At 37.8% G+C, this 20,768-nt stretch overlaps 1 long non-coding RNA gene across 1 annotated transcript in view; it reads right to left on the bottom strand.

Moving 5' to 3' along the window:
* LOC143676112 (uncharacterized) overlaps nt 1–18,444 on the bottom strand; it is a 38,588-nt gene extending 20,144 nt beyond the window's left edge. Inside the window, exon 1 of the long non-coding RNA XR_013171826.1 lies at nt 18,332–18,444. This is a non-coding gene — a long non-coding RNA (uncharacterized LOC143676112). The remainder of the gene's footprint in view (nt 1–18,331) is intronic.
* Between the last annotated feature and the right edge of the window lie 2,324 nt (nt 18,445–20,768).

The raw sequence follows: 20,768 nt of genomic DNA, 5'->3' as shown, positions 1-20,768 counted from the left end.
CAGGAAACACATCTTAGACCCAAAGATAAACATAGGTTGAAAGTGAAAGGTTGGGAAAAGATATTTCATGCAAATAAAAACCAGAAAATAGCAGGAGTGGCTATACTAATATCCAACAAGTTAGACTTCAAATGTAAAACAGTTAAAGAGACAAAGAAGGACACTATATACTAATAAAAGGAACAATTAAACAATAAGACATAACAATCATAAATATTTATTCACCGAACCAGAATGCCCCAAAATACGTGAGGAATACACTGCAAACACTGAAAAGGGAAATAGATACAAACCATAATAGAGACTTCAATTCCCCACTCTCATCAATGGACAGAACATCTAAACAGAGGATCAATAAAGAAATAGAGAATCTGAATATTACTATAAATGAGCTAGACTTAACAGACATTTATAGGACATTACATCCCACAACAGCAGGATACACCTTTTTCTCAAGTGCTCATGACATGGGTCATTCTCAAAGATAGACCATATGCTGGGTCACAAAGCAAGTCTCAACAAATTTAAAAAGATTGAAATCATACACAACACTTTCTCGGATCACAAAGGAATGAAGTTGGAAATCAGTAATAGGCGGAATGCCAGAAAATTCACAAATACCTGGAGGTTCAACACGACACTCTTAAACAACGAGTGGGTCAAAGAAGAAATTGCAAGAGAAATTAGTAAATACCTCGAGGCAAATGAAAATGAAAACACAACATATCAAAACTTATGGGATGCAGCAAAGGCAGTGCTAAGAGGGAAATTTATTGCCCTAAATGCCTATATCAGAAAAGAAGAAAAGGCAAAAATGCAGGAATTAACTGTTCACTTGGAAGAACTGGAGAAAGAACAGCAAACTAATCTCAAAGCAAGCAAAAGGAAAGAAATAACAAAGATCAGAGTAGAAATAAATGAAATTGAAAACATGAAAACAATAGAGAAAATCAATAAGACCAGAAGTTGGTTCTATGAGAAAATCAATAAGATTGATGGGCCCTTAGCAAGATTTACAAAAAGAAGAAGAGAGAGGATGCAAATAAATAAGATCAGAAATGGAAGAGGAGACATAACTACTGACCTCACAGAAATAAAGGAGGTAATAACAGGATACTATGAACAACTTTACGCTAATAAATACAACACTTTAGATGAAACGGATGGGTTCCTGGAAAGACATGAACAACCAACTTTAACTCAAGAAGACATAGATGACCTCAACAAACCAATCACAAGTAAAGAAATTGAATCAGTCATTCAAAATCTTCCTAAAAAGAAAAGTCCAGGGCGGGCCGCGGTGGCTCAGCGGGCAAAGTGCTTGCCTGCTATGCCGGAGGACCTCGGTTCGATTCCCGGCCCCAGCCCATGTAACAAAAAACGGAAAAACAAAATACAATAAAACAAGAAAATGTTTAAAGATGTTTCCCTTTCTTCCTTCTATCCTTCCTTCCTTCTATCTGTCTTTCCTTTAAAAAAAAAAAAAAAAAAAAAAAAAAAAGTCCAGGACCAGATGGCTTCACATGTGAATTCTACCAAACGTTCCAGAAAGAATTAGTACCAATTCTCCTCAAACTCTTCAAAAAAATCGAAGTGGAGGGAAAACTACCTAATTCATTCTATGAAGCCAACATCACCCTCATACCAAAACCAGGCAAAGATATTACAAAAAAAAAGAAAACTACGGACCAATCTCTCTAATGAATATAGATGCAAAAATCCTCAACAAAATTCTAGCAAATCGTATCCAACAACACATTAAAAGAATTATACATCATGACCAAGTAGGATTCATCCCAGTTATGCAAGAACGGTTCAACATAAGAAAATCAATTAATGTAATACACCATATCAACAAATCAAAGCAGAAAAATCACATGATCATCTCAATTGATGCAGAGAAGGCATTTGACAAGATTCAACATCCTTTCCTGTTGAAAACACTTCAAAAGATAGGTATACAAGGGAACTTCCTTAAAATGATAGAGGGAATATATGCAAAACCCACAGCTAATATCATCCTCAATGGGGAAAAATTGAAAACTTTCCCCCTAAGATCAGGAACAAGACAAGGATGTCCACTATCACCACTATTATTCAACATTGTGTTGGAGGTTCTAGCCAGAGCAATCAGACAAGAAAAAGAAATACAAGGCATCAAAATTGGAAAGGAAGAAGTAAAACGATCACTGTTTGCAGACGATATGATACTATACATCGAAAACCCGGAAAAATCCACAACAAAACTACTAGAGCTAATAAATGAGTACAGCAAAGTAGCAGGTTACAAGATCAACATTCAAAAATCTGTAGCATTTCTATACACTAGTAATGAACAAGCTGAGGGGGAAATCAAGAAACGAATCCCATTTACAATTGCAACTAAAAGAATAAAATACCTTGGAATAAATTTAACTAAAGAGACAAAAAACCTATATAAAGAAAACTACAAAAAACTGTTAAAAGAAATCACAGAAGACCTAAATAGATGGAAGGACATACCATGTTCATGGATTGGAAGACTAAATATAGTTAAGATATCAATCCTACCTAAATTGATTTACAGATTTAATGCAATACCAATCAAAACCCCAACAACTTATTTTTCAGAAATATCAAAAACAATAAGCAAACTTATCTGGAAGGGCAGGGTGCCCCGAATTGCTAAAAACATCTTGAGGAAAAAAAACCAAGCTGGAAGTCTCGCGCTGCCTGACTTTAAGGCATATTATGAAGCCACAGTGGTCAAAACAGCATGGTATTGGCATAAAGATAGATATATCGACCAATGGAATCAAATAGAGTGCTCAGATATAGACCCTCTCATCTATGGACATTTGATCTTTGATAAGGCAATCAAGCCAACTCACCTGGGACAGAACAGTCTCTTCAATAAATGGTGCCTAGAGAACTGGATATCCATATGCAAAAGAATGAAAGAAGACCCATCTCTCACACCCTATACAAAAGTTAACTCAAAATGGATCAAAGATGTAAACATTAGGTCTAAGACCATAAAACAGTTAGAGGAAAATGTTGGGAGATATCTTATGGATCTTACAACTGGAGGCGGTTTTATGGACCTTAAACCTAAAGCAAGAACACTGAAGAAGGAAATAAATAAATGGGAGCTCCTCAAAAGTAAACACTTTTGTGCATCAAAGAACTTCATCAAGAAAGTAGAAAGACAGCCTACACAATGGGAGACAATATTTGGAAATGATATATCAGATAAAGGTCTAGTATCCAGAATTTATAAAGAGATTGTTCATCTCAACAACAAAAAGACAGCCAACCCAATTACAAAATGGGAAAAAGACTTGAACAGACACCTCTCAGAAGAGGAAATACAAATGGCCAAAAGGCACATGAAGAGATGCTCAATGTCCCTGGCCATTAGAGAAATGCAAATCAAAACCACAATGAGATATCATCTCACACCCACCAGAATGGCCATTATCAACAAAACAGAAAATGACAAGTGCTGGAGAGGATGCGGAGAAAGAGGCACACTTATCCACTGTTGGTGGGAATGTCAAAGGGTGCAACCACTGTGGAAGGCAGTTTGGCGGTTCCTCAAAAAGCTGAATATAGAATTGCCATACGACCCAGCAATACCATTGCTGGGAATCTACTCAAAGGACTTAAGGGCAAAGACACAAACGGACATTTGCACACCAATGTTTATAGCAGCGTTATTTACAATTGCAAAGAGGTGGAAACAGCTGAAATCTCCCTCAACAGAAGAGTGGCTAAACAAACTGTGGTATGTACATACGATGGAATACTATGCAGCTTTAAGACAGGATAAACTTATGAAGCATGTAATAACATGGATGGACCTAGAGAACATTATGCTGAGTGAGTCTAGCCAAAAGGACAAATACTGTGTGGTCCCACTGATGTGAACAGACATTCGAGAATAAATTTGGAATATGTCCTTGGTAACAGAGTCCAGCAGGAGGTAGAAACAGGGTAAGATAATGGCCAATTGGAGTTGAAGGGATACAGACGGTGTAACAGAACTAGATACAAAAACTCAAAAATGGACAGCACAATAATACCTAATTGTAAAGTAATCATGTCAAAACACTGAATGAAGCTGCATCTGAGCTATAGGTTTTTGTTTTGTTTTGTTTTGTTTTGATTTTACTATTATTACTTCTATTTTTTTCTCTATATTAACATTCTATATCTTTTTCGGTTATGTTGCTAGTTCTTCTAAACCGATGCAAATGTACTAAGAAATGATGATCATGCATCTATGTGATGATGTTAAAAATTACTGATTGCATATGTAGAATGGTATGATTTCTAAATGTTGGGTTAATTTCTTTTTTCCGTTAATTAAAAAAAAAAAAGAGAAGGGGTAATTGGAGCTGAAGGGATACAGACTGTACAACGGGACTGGATATAAAAAACTCAGAAATGGACAGCACAATACTACCCAATTGTAATGCAATTATGTTAAAACACTGAATGAAGCTGCATGTGAGGTATAGTTTTTTTTTTCTTTCTATTATTGTTTTAATTCTTATTCTGTTGTCTTTTTATTTCTTTTTCTAAATCGATGCAAATGTACTAAGAAATGATGAATATGCAACTATGTGATGTTATTAAGAATTACTGATTGTACATGTAGATTGGATGATTTCTAATTGTTTTGTTAATTCTTTTTTTTAATTAATAAAAAAATTTGTTCCATAATAAACTGGAAATCAGAACAAAAGTAAATTTTTCTTTGCCATTTAGAAAAGAAGATGGTTGGGAAGATCTGTTTCACTTTCATAAGAGAATGAATTAAAATCTTCCCACTGATAAGCTGAAGAGAAAAGAAAAAAAAAACTTCTCTGCAAGACCCCAGCTGTCTCACTCCACCAACCATTCACACTTGCCGTCCCTGGCAACACCTTGGCAACTTAGTATATGAGGAGCACATGGAAAATTCCTTTGTTGGCATATTCATAACTGAAATTGAAGAGGAGTTATTTGAAGAACAAGAATTTTTCCTTGTATGTTTATAATATTATATGCAATGTTAAATTTTGAGAATTGTCCCTGAGAATGCATACCATGGTGACATTCACGCTTCAATTATAACTTTGGCAAACTACGTGGGGCATCACAATTGAGCTTCTTGGGGTGAAACAGAGAGGAATACGGACAGACAATTTTATTACAATATTGTCTTACAACTAAGAAGGTTAATAATGGTTTTTAACCATTATTGAAGCCTTTGGGCCAGGTCATGGCTGTCTCTCTCAACACTCCTAGGAAGATACAAAGTTGAGGAGATGGCACCCATAGGATTGTTGGGCTCATTTCCTGAGTAGAAATACCACAATCTGAGTCTTCTCTTACTTTTCTTTAAACCATTATTGGTGGAAAAGAGCAATAGGTAGGGAAATATGAGAGGCATGTGCCTCATACCATGCAGTTAAAATAATCCCAATTCTTTTCCATAAGCTTCTCATACCATTACATAAGTGAGCTAAACATGGTCCCTGTGTGCTGGACCTGTGTTTTTGTTTCTATTTTAGAGAATCCCAGATCCTTTAGAATCTGCTGGCACAATTGTAAATTTTATCTATACAATTTATTTATAAACAACCCCAAATAAGTATTTTTAGCTGTTTGATGCTAAGTTCGATACCTTAGAGAACTGACCAAAAATCCCCTCTCAATTGATAATACCTTTCACTGACAAGACCCCAAACATCCCTTCCCAGGTAATCAAATAATATCTTGCACTTAAAGGCCACAAATCCCGTTGACACCTTTGAACTCCCTGGTTCTGATGTCCCCTGTCATGCTGAGTCTCTGCCATCACCTAGACATTTTAAGTATCCCCCTTCCTCTTCCTTCTTTCCAGTGTGGGACTTATCTCCTTGCCCTGCTTCACTATTACTGGCTTCCTCAAGCCACTGGTGAGGTTTCTTACTGGTGAAGTTTCTTTCCTGTCAAAATATCAACCACAATAGTGGCACTTTGTGTATTGCCATCTACTTATGAAATTATTTCCATGTTCAAGTCCAAAATCTTTTCATTTCAATACATTTCCACAGTTTTGTTAAAGATATTAATCAAAGGTGTCATTGCTTGAGGCATATTTTTGTAATTAGACAGATATTCTCTGGTGTTTTTATACAAACTCTGTAGTATGAATTGCAATGTATGGTCATTGATCATGCCCCTGCAGACTTTTTCATGATGAATCTGGTCTCTACCATCTAGACATGGAAAAAATAACATCAAACATTATCTGTCTTTTCCAAGGACTTTTTTGCTTAATAGAATGCAGGTAAGCTGAGGCCATGCGGTGCTGAGTCTGGGCTAGGGGACCTTGTGTGTTTCTATCAACTGGCATGGTACTACACTGACCACCAACCTATAAAATGCTGAGAACCTCCAGGCCTGACATCTCCCTTAACACAGGTTTGAGTTGAATGCATGACTATGGGTGCAAGAAAAAGCAGAGCCTAAAGTAACAGTGTCTACGTCAAAATAACAGTGTTTCCATAACACCCAACTACTAATGAGTACTTGTGTATATTTGTTAACCATTGACTTGGGATGGCTTGTAATTCATTGAGAGTTAACTGATGCAACAACCTCATCTTAAAGACAAGTTGCACTGCTTCCCTCCATAATTTTGAATCTCTGAAAACTTCTGCTAGCATTTTGAATCCAAGCAAATAATTACATTACCAAAGAAACAAATTTCTGTCATCTCCCACTTTATGACTCATTCACTGTTCTTTCTCTCACCAACTGAGTCCTGATTCATTTCAGATTGTTTCATAGAATATAAAAGCCCTTAGACGAAAGGTGATATGTCTGTAGAGACATTTTATAGATTATTTGCTTGCCCAGGTTTTTCTGATGTATGTACTCCTGAGATACCTCTCTTGTAGAAGGTGAACAGGAAGAGTAGGATTCTTTCAATTTTAGATTCATGTGATGATAATGTATGATAAATATAAATAGCTATGCAGAGCTCTAATGTATGGTAACCACCCCCTTAGTATATTCTCCAGCCATTTTTCCATGAATGTGTCCCTAAATGGGGATTTTATCTGAAATTAGCTGAAAATTTGCCTTCTTGCTTGGGGTTTTCATGGATTTGTTCAGATTACAACTGTTACTAGCTTCAGTTAGAAAATCTTGGCATCTACTGCTCTGTTATTTCCTTTTGGGTCCAGCCCTTTCCACTCACTCTCATCAGCAGGCCTAACTCAGAGAGAAGGCTCAGAGAATGGAAAGTGAGTGGTTCTCAGTCTATTAATTCCTCTCTTGCTTATATCTAAGTGACATTTCCATGGCTTGGCAGGACAACTGAGGTAGAAAGTGGCCATGCAGAGTGGTATTTATAGTGAGAGAATGTTGATAAGCCAAAGAACAGTTGAGAGGTGTCCAGTAATGTTTTGACTGAATTTTGATTTAATGAAAACAGACAAACTGTGACAGAACACAGAAGATGTAAATTTAGGATATTTGTTGATTTCTAAAGGTACAAATTTTTTGCTTATGTATAGTTTCTCTTTGATTTAGGAGTGATTTTATTTTTTTATTCCATTTGGCAAGAGTGAAAACATTGGAAGATAATATAGCTCATCTAACCTTAATTTAAACGTAATACATTCTGAGGTTTCCACTTATTCTTCCTTTCCATGAGGAGATGGGTCTCTACATGGGATTGGGAAGACTCTTTTTTCTGAGGATTCCAAGAACAGTGACTTCAGTTTAAAAAATTAACCTAAATGATTCGCATTAATACATGATTTTGCACACATTGATCCAAATCTAGAAGGTGACATAAACAAAACAAAAACAAAACAAAAATTATGAAATATAAATGTATTGATTTGAAAAGAAATTGCACTTAATTTGAACCTTGGAAACATAATGGTTTTGTTTAGAAGTGCACACCTGCAGGAACTCGGAGGTTAGATATGTGAAGCATGAAGAGGAAATTCTAAAATAAGGACAAGATGTTCTTCTGCAACCCTTCTCTGCACCTGTGTTTCCCCCAGAGGTCATTAGAACCCAGGGCCCCAGGGACACACTGCAGGGGAGGTTTCTGTCGGGATTAACACAGACTTAACCTCACTCTTTCTGAAGCACAGTAATACTCAGTCATGTCCCCAATTCTCAGGCTCTACAGCATTTTTTTGTGTGCATGAGCATGAAAACAAACCCAAAGTTCCTGTGCAGCTAGAGAGCATCCTGCCATTGAACACCCCATGAGTCCTTGGGGACACTACAAAGGAGGGTTTTTCCTGTGTTCACCCTGACTTCTCCCTACTGTATCTCTCACACAGTAATGCAGGATCATTTTCCCCCTTCAGCTTTCAGAGAAGTCAGTTTTTTCTGTTGCATGGACAGGGAATTGAACCCAGGTCTCCAGCATGGCAGGAACTAACTATGCACATTTCAGTTTTAAAAAAGATGAATTCTGCTGGTGGTTCTGTTGATGGTAAATTGCGGATAAAAAGTTACATTATAGTATATACTTCTTCAACTAGTTATCCTTCCAATAAACTCCTGCCTATTTCCTGAAAATGGACACATCCAGCCCATATAATTGCTGGATGCAGAGAAATCAGGGCAAGGACAGATGAAGGATACGCTCTGTATGCTGGTTTTAATCTGTTGTGTATCCCAGAAATCCCATGTCCTTTAATCCTCATTCAGTATTACTGTGTGGTATCATATTTATTGTTTCCATGGAGATATGTCTAACCAATTGTGTTTGGTAACTTTTTATTAAATGGTTTCCATGGACTTGTGTCTCCACTCATCCAAGTTGTGTCTGCTGGTGGAGCCCTTTAAGAGGGAACCATTTTTAGGAAAAGAATGGAGCAATGAAAGTCAGGCTTGCCACCATAACTGTCATAGCCAACAGAAGGGACAGAACCCCAAGGAATTCATTGAAGAGAAGGCTGGAAGATCTCATTATGTGCCTTTCCAGCTGGGAGAGAAACCCTGAGCATCAACGGCCTTTTGGAACCAAGTTATCTTTCCCTGGATGCCTCAGATTGGATATTTTCATAGCCTTACCTTAATTTGGATATTTTCACAGCCTTAAAACTGTAAATTTGTAACTTTATAAATTCTCCTTTTTAAAAGCCATTCTGTTTCTGCTATATCAAATATTTTCAGCTTGCAAACAAGAACAGATTTTGGTACTGTGGGGCAGTGATTGGTAAATACCAAACATGTTGAAACTGCTTTTTTAAATGGCTTAGATGGAAACAATGCACATGTTATTGTAAGCTAGAAGGAAGGTGATGCTTTTTTTTCCCTCTTACATGGGCAGGCACCGGGAATCAAACCTGGGTCCTTGGCATGGCAGGTGGGAACTCTGCCACTGAGCCACCATTGCCCACCCAGTGCTTGTTTTAAAGTTGCAGAAAATTTATCAAAACTACCTTCTGGCTTTAGATGGAAGGAAGATGTTGAAAGCCATGAACTTGGTTCTTTAGCAGAAGATATTTCCACATTAAATATGGAAAGCACAGCCTGGTTTCTCCTTGCAGCTCACAGGAAAATACAACAGGAAAGAGATAAGCTGAGAACTGAACTCTTGGGTACAAAGAAACCAGAAGTTGATGTTCTGGAAAATTCTGGACATCCAGGAAGGAAGAATTTATAGAATAGTGTCCTACATGAGGATTTAACCAAACATAGAACCAGTCAGGAATTTCAGGAAAAGCTAAGTTTGGAGATAGAATTATCAAGGAAGGGTTTGAGGAAACTCCTTCTGTCTGATGGGCATGATTCCTTGCCTACTACATAGAAAACAAACGAGAGTGTTCTGGGATCTGTATAAATGGAACCACTGCCAGACTGAACTAAAAGGATCAGAAAATGGACAACTTGAAGGTAAAATGACTTCAGAGGCAGAAGCATGGAGGCTAAGGTCTGAAATCAGGAAATCCTGGGTCATGAGAGCAGACCCATCCATGTACTTGGAGAGGGTGAATTTGCCCCAATGGTAGAGGGTGCACCTTCCACCTGGTTGCAGGGGAAGAGTTGTGCTGTGTCAGACCTTGGTCAGAGTGAAGCATATTCCTTGGAGATTGGTGAGAACCTGGCTGCTACCACATAGAAGCGTTGTGTGTGTGTGCCCTGAAGATGACAGAGAGCCTGGGTGAGTCCCTGATTCTTGGAAAGGGTGGAGCTGAGATAATGGTGGTCTCCCCAGTTTCTTCCAAAGTTGCATTCAGAGAGAGGCAGGCCATTGCTTAGGCCCTTGGAAAGGGTGGGTCGACCACTTTCCAAAGACCAGAAGTTAAATGACTCTCAGATTTTGAAATATAATAGTTTTCCCTGGAGTTTTTCAAAACTGCTTATGTCTGGTGACCGCTATATTCCTTCCAATTTCTTCATATGGAAGTGAGAATTTTTATCTTATGATAGTACCTCCTTTGTTGGCTGGCAGCAAATAACTCATTCTGAGTTTCACAGATCCAGAACCAAAGGAATATTTTACATTAAAACTGACCATGCTGGTAGGTGACTTTTTGAGGATTTTGTACAGTTTCTGACTTTGTATGGTATTTGTATAGTTACTGAAATTGTTTAAGGCTCTCTGACATTCTTATGGAATGAATGCATGTTGCATTTGGAAAGAACATGCCTTTTGGGGGTCCAAAGGGTAGAATGTGCTGGTTTGAATCTGTGTGTACATCAGAAAAGCCATTTCCTTTAATTCTCATTCAATATTGCTGGGTGGAATTTTTTTGAATGCTTCCTTGGAGATGTGACCAACCCACTTGTGGGTGCTAACTTTTTGATTAGATGGTTTTCATGGACATATATCTTCACCCATTCAAGGTGGGGTTGCTAGTGTAGCCCTTTAAGAGGGAACCACTTTTGGAAAAAGAATAGAGTCATGAGTGCCAAGAGAGCCACGACAGCCGTCATAATTGTCAGGGCCAACAGAATGGGCAGAACCTTGGGGAAGCCAGTACAGGAAAGCCATTAGGTCTCACCACATACACTTCCAGCTGAGAGAGAAAGACTGAACATTGTTGGCCTTCTTGAACCAAGGTATCTTACTCTGGATGCCTTAGATTGGACATTTTCATAGCCTTATTTTAATTTCCACATTTTCACAGCCTTAGAACCATTATCCTGCAGCCTTATAAATTCCACTATTTCAAATCCATTCTGTTTCTGGTATATTGCATTCCAACAGCCAGAAAACTAGAACCCTCTGTAAGTACTACATAAGAATAAGTTCCTTACTCTTGCAGCTGCCCCTGGGACAGGAATCCTGAGGTAAAGGAGAATCACAATGAGTCATGTGGTCATATGCATCGCTCATGTTACCTTCATGTCTGAATACCTGAGACACTCACATCTGGATATTGCTGCCAGAAAGATGAAGAAACACACGGGTTTTATGTTCTTGTGGATAAAATCCTCAACTTCAAAAAAGTGTATTCCAGAATGAGAACAATACTGAATTTAAGCTATTACCCTGTGCTTTCATATAGTTAACTGATGATATGAATGTGGGAAGTGTCTTTGTATAAAAAGAGCAGGGAACAAGAAAAGTCAATATCCCTGAAGCTAGCCTGGGAGGAAAATGTGGGCCATATTCTTGGAAAAAATTATCAACATCTCAAAATACATATTTCCATGTTGGAAAATGAATAGAAGGAACCAGTCAGAAAGACACATGTGGCCATATATCACAAGACTGTGGAATAGGGTCAAGGTGTACGTATTTTCAGGGATATTTTTATGTCAGCATCAGATTTGAAAACATTGCCTCTAACATTTACTATTCATTCTTTCTTTCCCTTTGGAGCCATGTCCTTTGCAATTTTACTGATTTGTCTCCATATTGTCTGTTTATGTAACAATTTACAATTGATTATCAATGTTATTTGATGTTATTATCACTGAAATTACCATTATTATCCTGCCTTGAGTACCATAATTTCTTCTGTGAGCCCTCATCCATGACCCACATATTGGCATAAAAAGACATGCTCTGCTTAGCTACTAGATATTAAAACAGAACAACTGAGACAACTCAAACTTACACAACCTCAGGGTCCTCAGCTTTACAGTGAAAAACTTATGTTTCTCACTATCTAAAATCCCTTTTCAAATTATTATATACGGAGGAGCCTGAAATGCAGCATTTTGCAACCTGGCGATTCAACAATATAAATTAGGTGACCTAAATAATAAATAAGGCACAGGACCCATGTCATTAACATGGGAACACATGAATGAAGCAGCAACCTCAGATGAACAAAACTCTACCTGGACAGCAATGTCACTGATCTCAAGATGTCAGTGGCAGAATTGAAAGAATAAGGAGAAATTCAGTAGTGAGTTTTTAATGCATCACAATTTAGGGAAGACTGGAAGAGACGTGATGAAGAAAAAGTAGAAGAGCAGAGAGCCATATCTACATGGGATAGTCCAGTAAGACACACTAGATTATATGAGGCTATAGTATAATTATATTGGTACAGAATTCAAAAATATAAGAAAATGAATTCTTTGGTCATTCTGAAGCTTGACATAGGAAAACATAATTACCTGGGATGAGACAGAGTTGATGTTATTTTGTAGCACAGAAAGTGATATACATAAAATTTTGAAGGAATATGAAGATTAATAATTACAGAAATGACTTATGGGAAATTGACATAATAATGTCTGCTGAGGGAAGATCAAGAAGTATTAGGAAAGAGAAGAGAATTCAGAAAACACAGTGTGAAGTTGCAAGAAAGGAAAGAATTTCTTCTAAGTATGTGCTGGCTGGGCAGGTGGCCATGTGAACAATTCCGTGGCAATGGAATGGTTTGCAACCAGAGTCCTTAACAAACTCAAGGCTCATTATAGAGACTTACATGGCCTCAATATTCATTTTACTCTTGCCCTCTACTGAGTATTAGTGATAATTTTTTATCACAGTAAAGCTGTTCTGAAAAGGTAATGAAAATAATATCTTCTATAAATATGAAAACATTTAGTTTTAGTGATAGAAACCATGTTGTTCTCCAGGATATCCCAGCAAAATAATATCCAAGAGGTTTGGGCTCCACAAGTATAAAATGATGGAGCTTGTCTTTCAGGGTTTAATTTTCTTTCTTTTTCATGTTGCATGATAAATCCCGCATAATTGGATGGCTTAAACAATAGGAATGCATTAGCACTCAGTGTGATGGCTAGAAGTCTTTATTCAACTGGATTTGTTAGTGTGGTGAAAACATACATAATGTCTTGTTTTTCTAGATTCATGGAAAAAGTTGTGTTCTTCCTTTCCCTAACTCTTCCCCAAAGCATTTTTCCCCTCTATTACTGAACTTCTGAATGCTTATGAAGGTATCCAGTGATATACATTAAGGCTCAACCTCAGTCAGTTTGGATGAAATAATATCTTCGAGATATCCTATTTACATTAGGTCCACTCTCACAGGGATGTGAATTCAAAATTATGTATATTTGTTTGGGGGAAACAGTTCAAACAACCACAATTTGTCTTTCCCCTCTTTCAATGTGGGAAACTAGGCAGGATGAGAGGTGCCTAACTACAAGGTATTTCAAGCCAAACAAAAAAAAATGGAAAATAGCCTTGGATGGATATATTTTTTATGTGATTACCAAATATGGAGCCAACACCAACCAATCTTTGGAGAAAAATAAAAGACAATTTTTTTTAAATCGTGAATTATTTAGAAATTTAAAAAGTGAGAACTGACTTATCATACACAGCAAAATTCTAATATGCAAGAACTGAGAAAACAGAACATAAAAAGGTAAATATTCAGGTAAATTATCATAACAAGAATATTAAGATAGCACGTGTAAATGAGAAAGATTCTATCACATTGATCTTATTGTTATCAGTAAACAATCTTGACAACTGGTGCAAATTGCCCATTATATCTTCAAACTTAAGCTTGTAAAAAACACGACAAAATAATAATGCCCTCATCTTTATCAGGGGTCAGGCCCATAGGGAAACTTCAGTTGAACAGCTGATCATACCTCCACTTCTGATGGAAATATAACCTTCCTGGAAACAAAAGAAATAGGAATTAAATATTATCTTAATTAACTAACCCTTCCTTCAAATATGCATAACTTGACTAGTGCAGATTTTCTTAAAGGAAACAGGGATAAGTTAATTTTGTCAAAGGGATTTTAACAAAGCATCACAAGCATCATGGTGGGTGGACCATGGTGGCTCAGCAGATGCAGTTCTCGCCTGCCATGCTGGAGACCCGAGTTCATTTCCTGGTGCCTGCCCATGCAAAAAAAAAAAAAAGAAAGGAAGGAAGGAAGGAAGGAAGGAAGGAAGGAAGGAGGGAGAGAGGGAGGAGGGAGGGAGGGAGGGAGGGAGGGAGGAAGGAAGGAAGGGAAGAAGGAGGAGGAAGGAAGGAAGGAAGGAAGAAGGAAGAAAGGAAGAGAAGAAGGAAGGAAGAAGAAAGAAGAAGAAAGAAAGAAAGAAAGAAAGAAAGAAAGAAAGAAAGAAAGAAAGAAAGAAAGAAAGAAAGAAAGATCATGATTTATTTCATTGCTGGGGAAAGTTGAAGACATAAACCAAAAATATTATAATGGAAACAAAATGTGAATATTCATGTCATAAAATTTAGTATAAAATTTCATTAAAGTTGACTTTCCCTCAATATTGTGCATCATCAAACAAGGAAGATGAATTTACTCACTGGGTGTTTTGGTTTTTCTACCAAGACTAGTCAATACATATTTTAATTTCTTTAAAGAGGAGAATTATGAACTGAATGCCATCCAAGAAATGTGGATGTCCTAGGGGGAGTGAATAATAAAACTGACATCAAATGTCAGATCAGGTATTATGAAAAGTCTGGTTGTGCTCTCAGCAGAGATGCTTTTAAACAGTTATTAGGAGACTCACATGAGTCCTACTTATCATGGAACATAGGCATGTTCCATGATAAGAAAAATGACTTCTGTAAAAGGCATGAATATAGTTTCTCTGCTCCACCAATGACACATTCCTTTCCTGAGACTATCACTTATTTAAATCTAGAATATTATAAGTAAATGATTAAAAAATATGTTTAGGGCCATGCAAGGGTAGCTTAGCAGAAGAATCCTCACCTTCCATGTGGGAGAACTGGGTTTGATTCCCAAATCCTGTACTATCCCAAAAAGAAAAAAAAAGAAATATATATATATATGCTTTTATTTTGAAAATTTATATGATCTCCATCAGAAATATTTTCTCCTGTTAAAAGACTATTGATTCTAATGATAAAAATTTTCAATATCTTAACTTATCAGGAAGGAGAATTATTATTTGGAATTCTAATGATATTTGTGAAATGATTGATAACTCAGTGACAAATATGCTTAAAATCTGATGTTAATTCTCAAAGTCTGATGTGAAATAATATGTGAAACATACTATATATTAAAAGTAACAATCTTATGGTCTGAAAAAAATCCACTTGAGTTTATGTGCTTTTCAAAAAACCCATAATGATTTTAAAAAAATTAATTAAATATCTAGCACCATTTCTGTTGTTTATATTTGACTGATTTTTAATTCCTTTGCTGTTTGGACCCTCATCTGACCGGAAGATTTTAAATGCCCATGTGTGTGCGTGTTCTCTTAGCTCTTAAAGGAAATTTAAACCTACCACACCAAGGAAATTCATCCCATTCCTATCTCCAGTCAAAATAACAGCCCATCCCATGCCCTTTGGTTTACTGAATGCAGTTCAGAGCTGCTTGTGCCTGTTCATTTTTCCCAGAAAGTAGCTTGATTGATATAAAATCTCTCTGTACTTCTCTTGGTGAATTGAATGCCTCAACATCCAACTAAATTTTGTGTATGGAGGTTGTTCTAGTTTGCTAGCTTCCAAAATGCAATATACCAGAAATGAAATGGCTTTCAAAAAGAGGAATTCAATAAATTGCTGGTGTACAATTCTAAGGCTGAGAAAATGTCCCAATTAAACAAGTCTACAGAAATGTCCAATCACAGATATCCAGGGAATGATGCCTTAATTCAGGAAAGCTAATGAAGTTCAGGGTTTCTCTCTCAACTGGAAGGGCACATGGTGAACAAGAAATCATCTGCTAGCTCTCTCTCCTGGCTTCCTTTTCATGAAACTCTCTGGGAGGCATTTTCCTTCTTCATCTCCAAAGGTCACTGACTGGTGGGCTCTGCCTCATGGTGCTACAGCATTCTCTGCTCTCTTTGAATCTCCTTCATTCTCCAAAATGTTTCCTCTTTATAGGGCTTCAGAAACTGCTCAAGACCCACCCAAAGGGTTGGAGACATGCAGCCAGCTAATCCAGTTTAACAACCACTCTTGATTAAATCACATCTCCAAGGAGATGAGCTAATTACATTTCAAACATACAATACTGAATAGGGATTAGAAGAAATGGCTGCCTTTACAAAATGGGATTAGGATTAAAACATGGCTTTTCTAGGGTCCATACAGAATTTCAAACCAACATACAGGCCCATCTTCTTTTCATGATGTGCTGAAAAGACACACACGGGGGCAAGATTCTAAGACAATGAATCCTGTAGTAAAGTTTTTCTTCTCTCATTTGGTGGTCAACTGACTGCCATCTGATAATCAGAAAATTTTGAGCTGCACTACTCTGTGCTCCAGTTTCCAATTTGTAATGAATCTCTGTGACAGATTTAACCAATGTAAATATTGTTTTCCAATAATTCATGGTATTATATTTCAGAATAGGAGGTCAGTCCTCCCCTTATAGGGGCTCTCGGGCATATACATGCACCTTGACAGTGACACATACGTATTGTTAGAATGATCTCAGCATAAACTCTGCATAATATTAAGCTTGGTTTTAACTATACTGACCTTGTGAACAACTAGTTCCTTGTCTCAAAGAGGAGACATCTACTCTGTTATGTGTCACTTAGTGAAAATCTCTACCTCACATGATAAGTAGCTTCACCTGATGGGAGGTTGGGGAAAGCTGAAGTAGTCACTAAATGAAGAAAAGCATTTTAAGACTTGGAATGCTGAGGTCCAGACTCCTAAAGCAGATCATGCCTTAGGATGCAACAAAATGTCTGTTTTGTTGTTTTGTCTTGTCTGTGCCTCTGTCACAATGAATACCCCTTATCCTCAGGGTATAGGAGAAGTAGTCATGGAGCCTAAGGCATAATCAAAGGATTATTGATTCAGGTACTGCCATGTAGGAGGCCTCCAAACCTGATGTTAATTAATTATTAAGGCTCTCTGTACAATGAAACTTAAAAGCATGAGGAGGGTAGAGGGTACAATTTAGAATTATATCAATTTAAAACCTGGAAGCCCTGGAGACATATTCAACAGTGCCAATGGCATCCTTCTCCCACATGGACCAGAAAAATCGCTTCTTTGACAAAACATCCCTACTACTGAGGCCACATGCTGAGTTTACACCCTTCTCTAGCCACCCCTTACAACTCCCACAGTTTCCTACATGAAAATCCCTCTGCTTTTTGAAAGCTCACCAAGGCCTGACCATGACAACATTGTTGGCACTCTTACTAAATGAAAGTGAATTTTAATTCTGCAGAAAATTTTATGAAAAATAAAAGATTGAAACAATCTTGTTAAACAAATAAAAAACTCTCTGCAGGATTCATGCTAAAGTGTGGTCCTAATGACATTCTCTCCTGTCCTACTAAGCCCATTTCAGGCAATAAGGCACCCTTAACTTTGCCCATCTAATCTCGAAGATGAGACATAATCTGGGCCTGTAGAAGCCTGCAGGGTCAACCATAAAATAATCCAGTATATTTAAAGTGAGGACACATTTGCATCTTCCAATAAACATTGATCAAGCATAGAAGTATCTGGATAAAATAAACTTTAGCACATATTACCCCTTATTCACTCAGGATAAAGCACTCTAATTTTTGGAAGGAATGTTTTAAAAACACATGTGATTTTCATTCAAATCCATGAAAAATGTGAAACATGCTGCTCTCAGATATTGTTCCTCAGGTTGCACAGAATAATTTTGTCATGCAAAATATGGAAATAAATATATGATAGAGGGGAATGAATAGAGTGCATGTGAAGAAATATCTTCTGGAGCTCACATTTGATATAACAGTTACTTATTTTGTAGATGTTGTAGTCACCAAGTGGAGAACCAAGTACATAGTTCACAAAAGCCAGAATACCATCATGCCCAGGAGAGAGTAGAATGAAGCATCCCATAAACAACTCCCCCCAAAGTTATATATATTAGAAATAACTACATTACCAACACAATAAATCAATCCTATATCCACATTCATTTTCTTATTCAAACATTATTATTTCCTTACCTAGTAATTTTCACATGTACTTCCCAAATGAATCCACATACAGAGGACAAAGAAGGGGGTCCCAATCCATGGTGAGTGATGGTGTCCCCTAGTGTTTGTCCACTTCCTGCAAGAGCCACAGACTGAACCACAACCTGAGAGCAAGCTGAAAGTCATGAATCCTGAACTTAGACCACAGGAAGAGACCATTACTGTAGGCATGCAGAAAGAGCAAAGAGAGATGTAAGAACAAAGACTCACGAGATATAAAATGAATTAGCAGAAAAACAACAACAGAGGAATGGCTGAATCTTATGTTCTCACTTTCGTTGGGGGAGTCAGATTGAAATCCATTAGGATATATAGGTTAATGAGCCTGAAATAGACTTTCTCTTGACTTTTTCCTGAATCACAAAGTGTGTCTTAATCAGGCAATCCTGTTAAGTTCCCTGCCCTCATGCACACTGGGGAAGACTCACCAAGCTGCCCTGAGCATCCCCTGCACTCTGAGGTGAACACAGGCTGAGTCATATCTGTCTCCATAAGTAATAGTCTGCTTTATGTGCATTTGAAACTATTTTCTCCTATTAAAACAACCTTTTCTAATTCAGAAGCTTCAGAGGTGTTCACTTGATGAAATGCAAGTTATAAGGGAATCCCCAAGAACTTCCAGGAAACCAGCCTTTTTCCTCCAAACTGGTTTGGGTAGTGTGTCCAGTGGGTCCTGAGTAATTCCTTCTAGTTGTGCCCTGAATTTGAATTCCTGCAGGAGAAGTGTGTGTCTGGGCTTTTATCACTGTATATGTTTCTTCCACAGTTGTACATGGCAGTGAACTCAGATCTTAGGCTAGCCAACTTCAGATACAGGATGCTCTTGATATGGTGTTTGGACATGGTGAATTGACTCCAGAACCTACAATGTATATTGTTCTACCATCAGGTTTATTTTGCCACATGTAGCCCATTTCATTTCAGTGAGCCTGGCAGATCCAGCTCATCAAGCAGCTACTGAAGATGGATGCAGAAACTATGAACAAAAGTCTCATAGACCCTTCAGGCTGTACCAAGCCTCTTCCAGACTCAACCAGTTGTACCTTATTCTGAACACCTGTAGAAACTAAAACATCCTGCACATAAAAAAACTGCCACTGATAGCTGCTGCTTCTATTAATCATATTTACTCATATACCCAATATCTCTTATCTCCACAAAATGAGTCAAGGGAGATACAAAAGTTAAACCTTGCTCAGCCTGAATTCAGGATGAATTATCTGAACTTAGCCCCAGGCACTTAATGGGAATGCTGAGGAAACCCAAGTCTAGGGGACTTCTCCAATTCCAAAGGGAAACAACTGGCTCCATTTTCTCACCACAAAGGACACTGTTTATATGTCCTCAAACACTAGAACGTTGTTTTGAGAAAACAGCCTACAGTGCAAAGTTCACACCAGATTGTAAAATTTAACCTGGAAAAGTAGTGGTGTGTTGTGCTTGTGGGAAGCCTGGTGTATAAAAAGACATACTAGGGAGACCTTATGCTCCTCTTAAGAGTCTTAAGAAGGAAGACTGTTAGCTTCCTCAGGGAAGGTCCTCCATTTACCAAGCACCCTACATTCCAACCCAAGAAGCTACATTCCACAGAGGGAGAGACATGGGCTTTGCTAGGAAGGCATTCATTCACAAACTCCCTCTGCACCTGTTACTTCACCAAGTCCTGTAGTAATTGGAGCCTAATGCCATCATAGTTAAGCCCTTTTCTTCCTCCCTGCAAAAAAGGGAGCACTCTGGTTATGTGAAAATAAACTCTGACCTCAGAAGAATCCCTCACCTCAACTCCACAAAAGTGATATGCCTAGCATGCCCTTTCTCTTCTCTCTCAAAGCATATTCCTTATAGAGTTCTCCCTCATTCATCATCTTGGCATTCCTACTATTCCCATGTGGAGCACATGCTGTACATAAAGCAGCACATGCTGTACATAGCAGGCCCTTATGAAATGCTTTATCCTCCATCATGATATTCAACACAGCATTGTTCCTGACCAAGGAACCCACTCTAGCGCAAATGAAATGTGAGAATGGACACATGCTCATGGAATTCAGGTTCCGCACCATCCAATGGCAGCTGGATTGATAAACTGGTGAATCTACAAATCTGGATTCACTCCCAACTCAGTCTTTGAGAACTGCATGATCACAGGACTTTTATCAGGTAGAATGGACAACAGGTGGGCATTACAGGACAGGTGGATGAGATCCCCCAGGCAGTATTTGGGTAAACTTTTTGTACAGTTAGAGAAGGTCATTATTCATGACTGAAATCATTTATTTGATTGGCTCTCACACTCAGCAAAGATATCAGCATATTCTCCACACATTCCAGTGTTCCTATGACTCTGACACCGCAAGGAGATTATGAGAGGCCCCAAATACCTCAGCACATCCTCATCTCTCAGGAT

The sequence above is a fragment of the Tamandua tetradactyla genome, chromosome 3, assembly GCF_023851605.1.
Source record: "Tamandua tetradactyla isolate mTamTet1 chromosome 3, mTamTet1.pri, whole genome shotgun sequence".
In the NCBI taxonomy this organism is placed as follows: Eukaryota; Metazoa; Chordata; class Mammalia; order Pilosa; family Myrmecophagidae; genus Tamandua; species Tamandua tetradactyla.
Note: the sequence above shows the minus strand (reverse complement) of the source record. Positions and strands in the feature narration are given on the sequence as shown.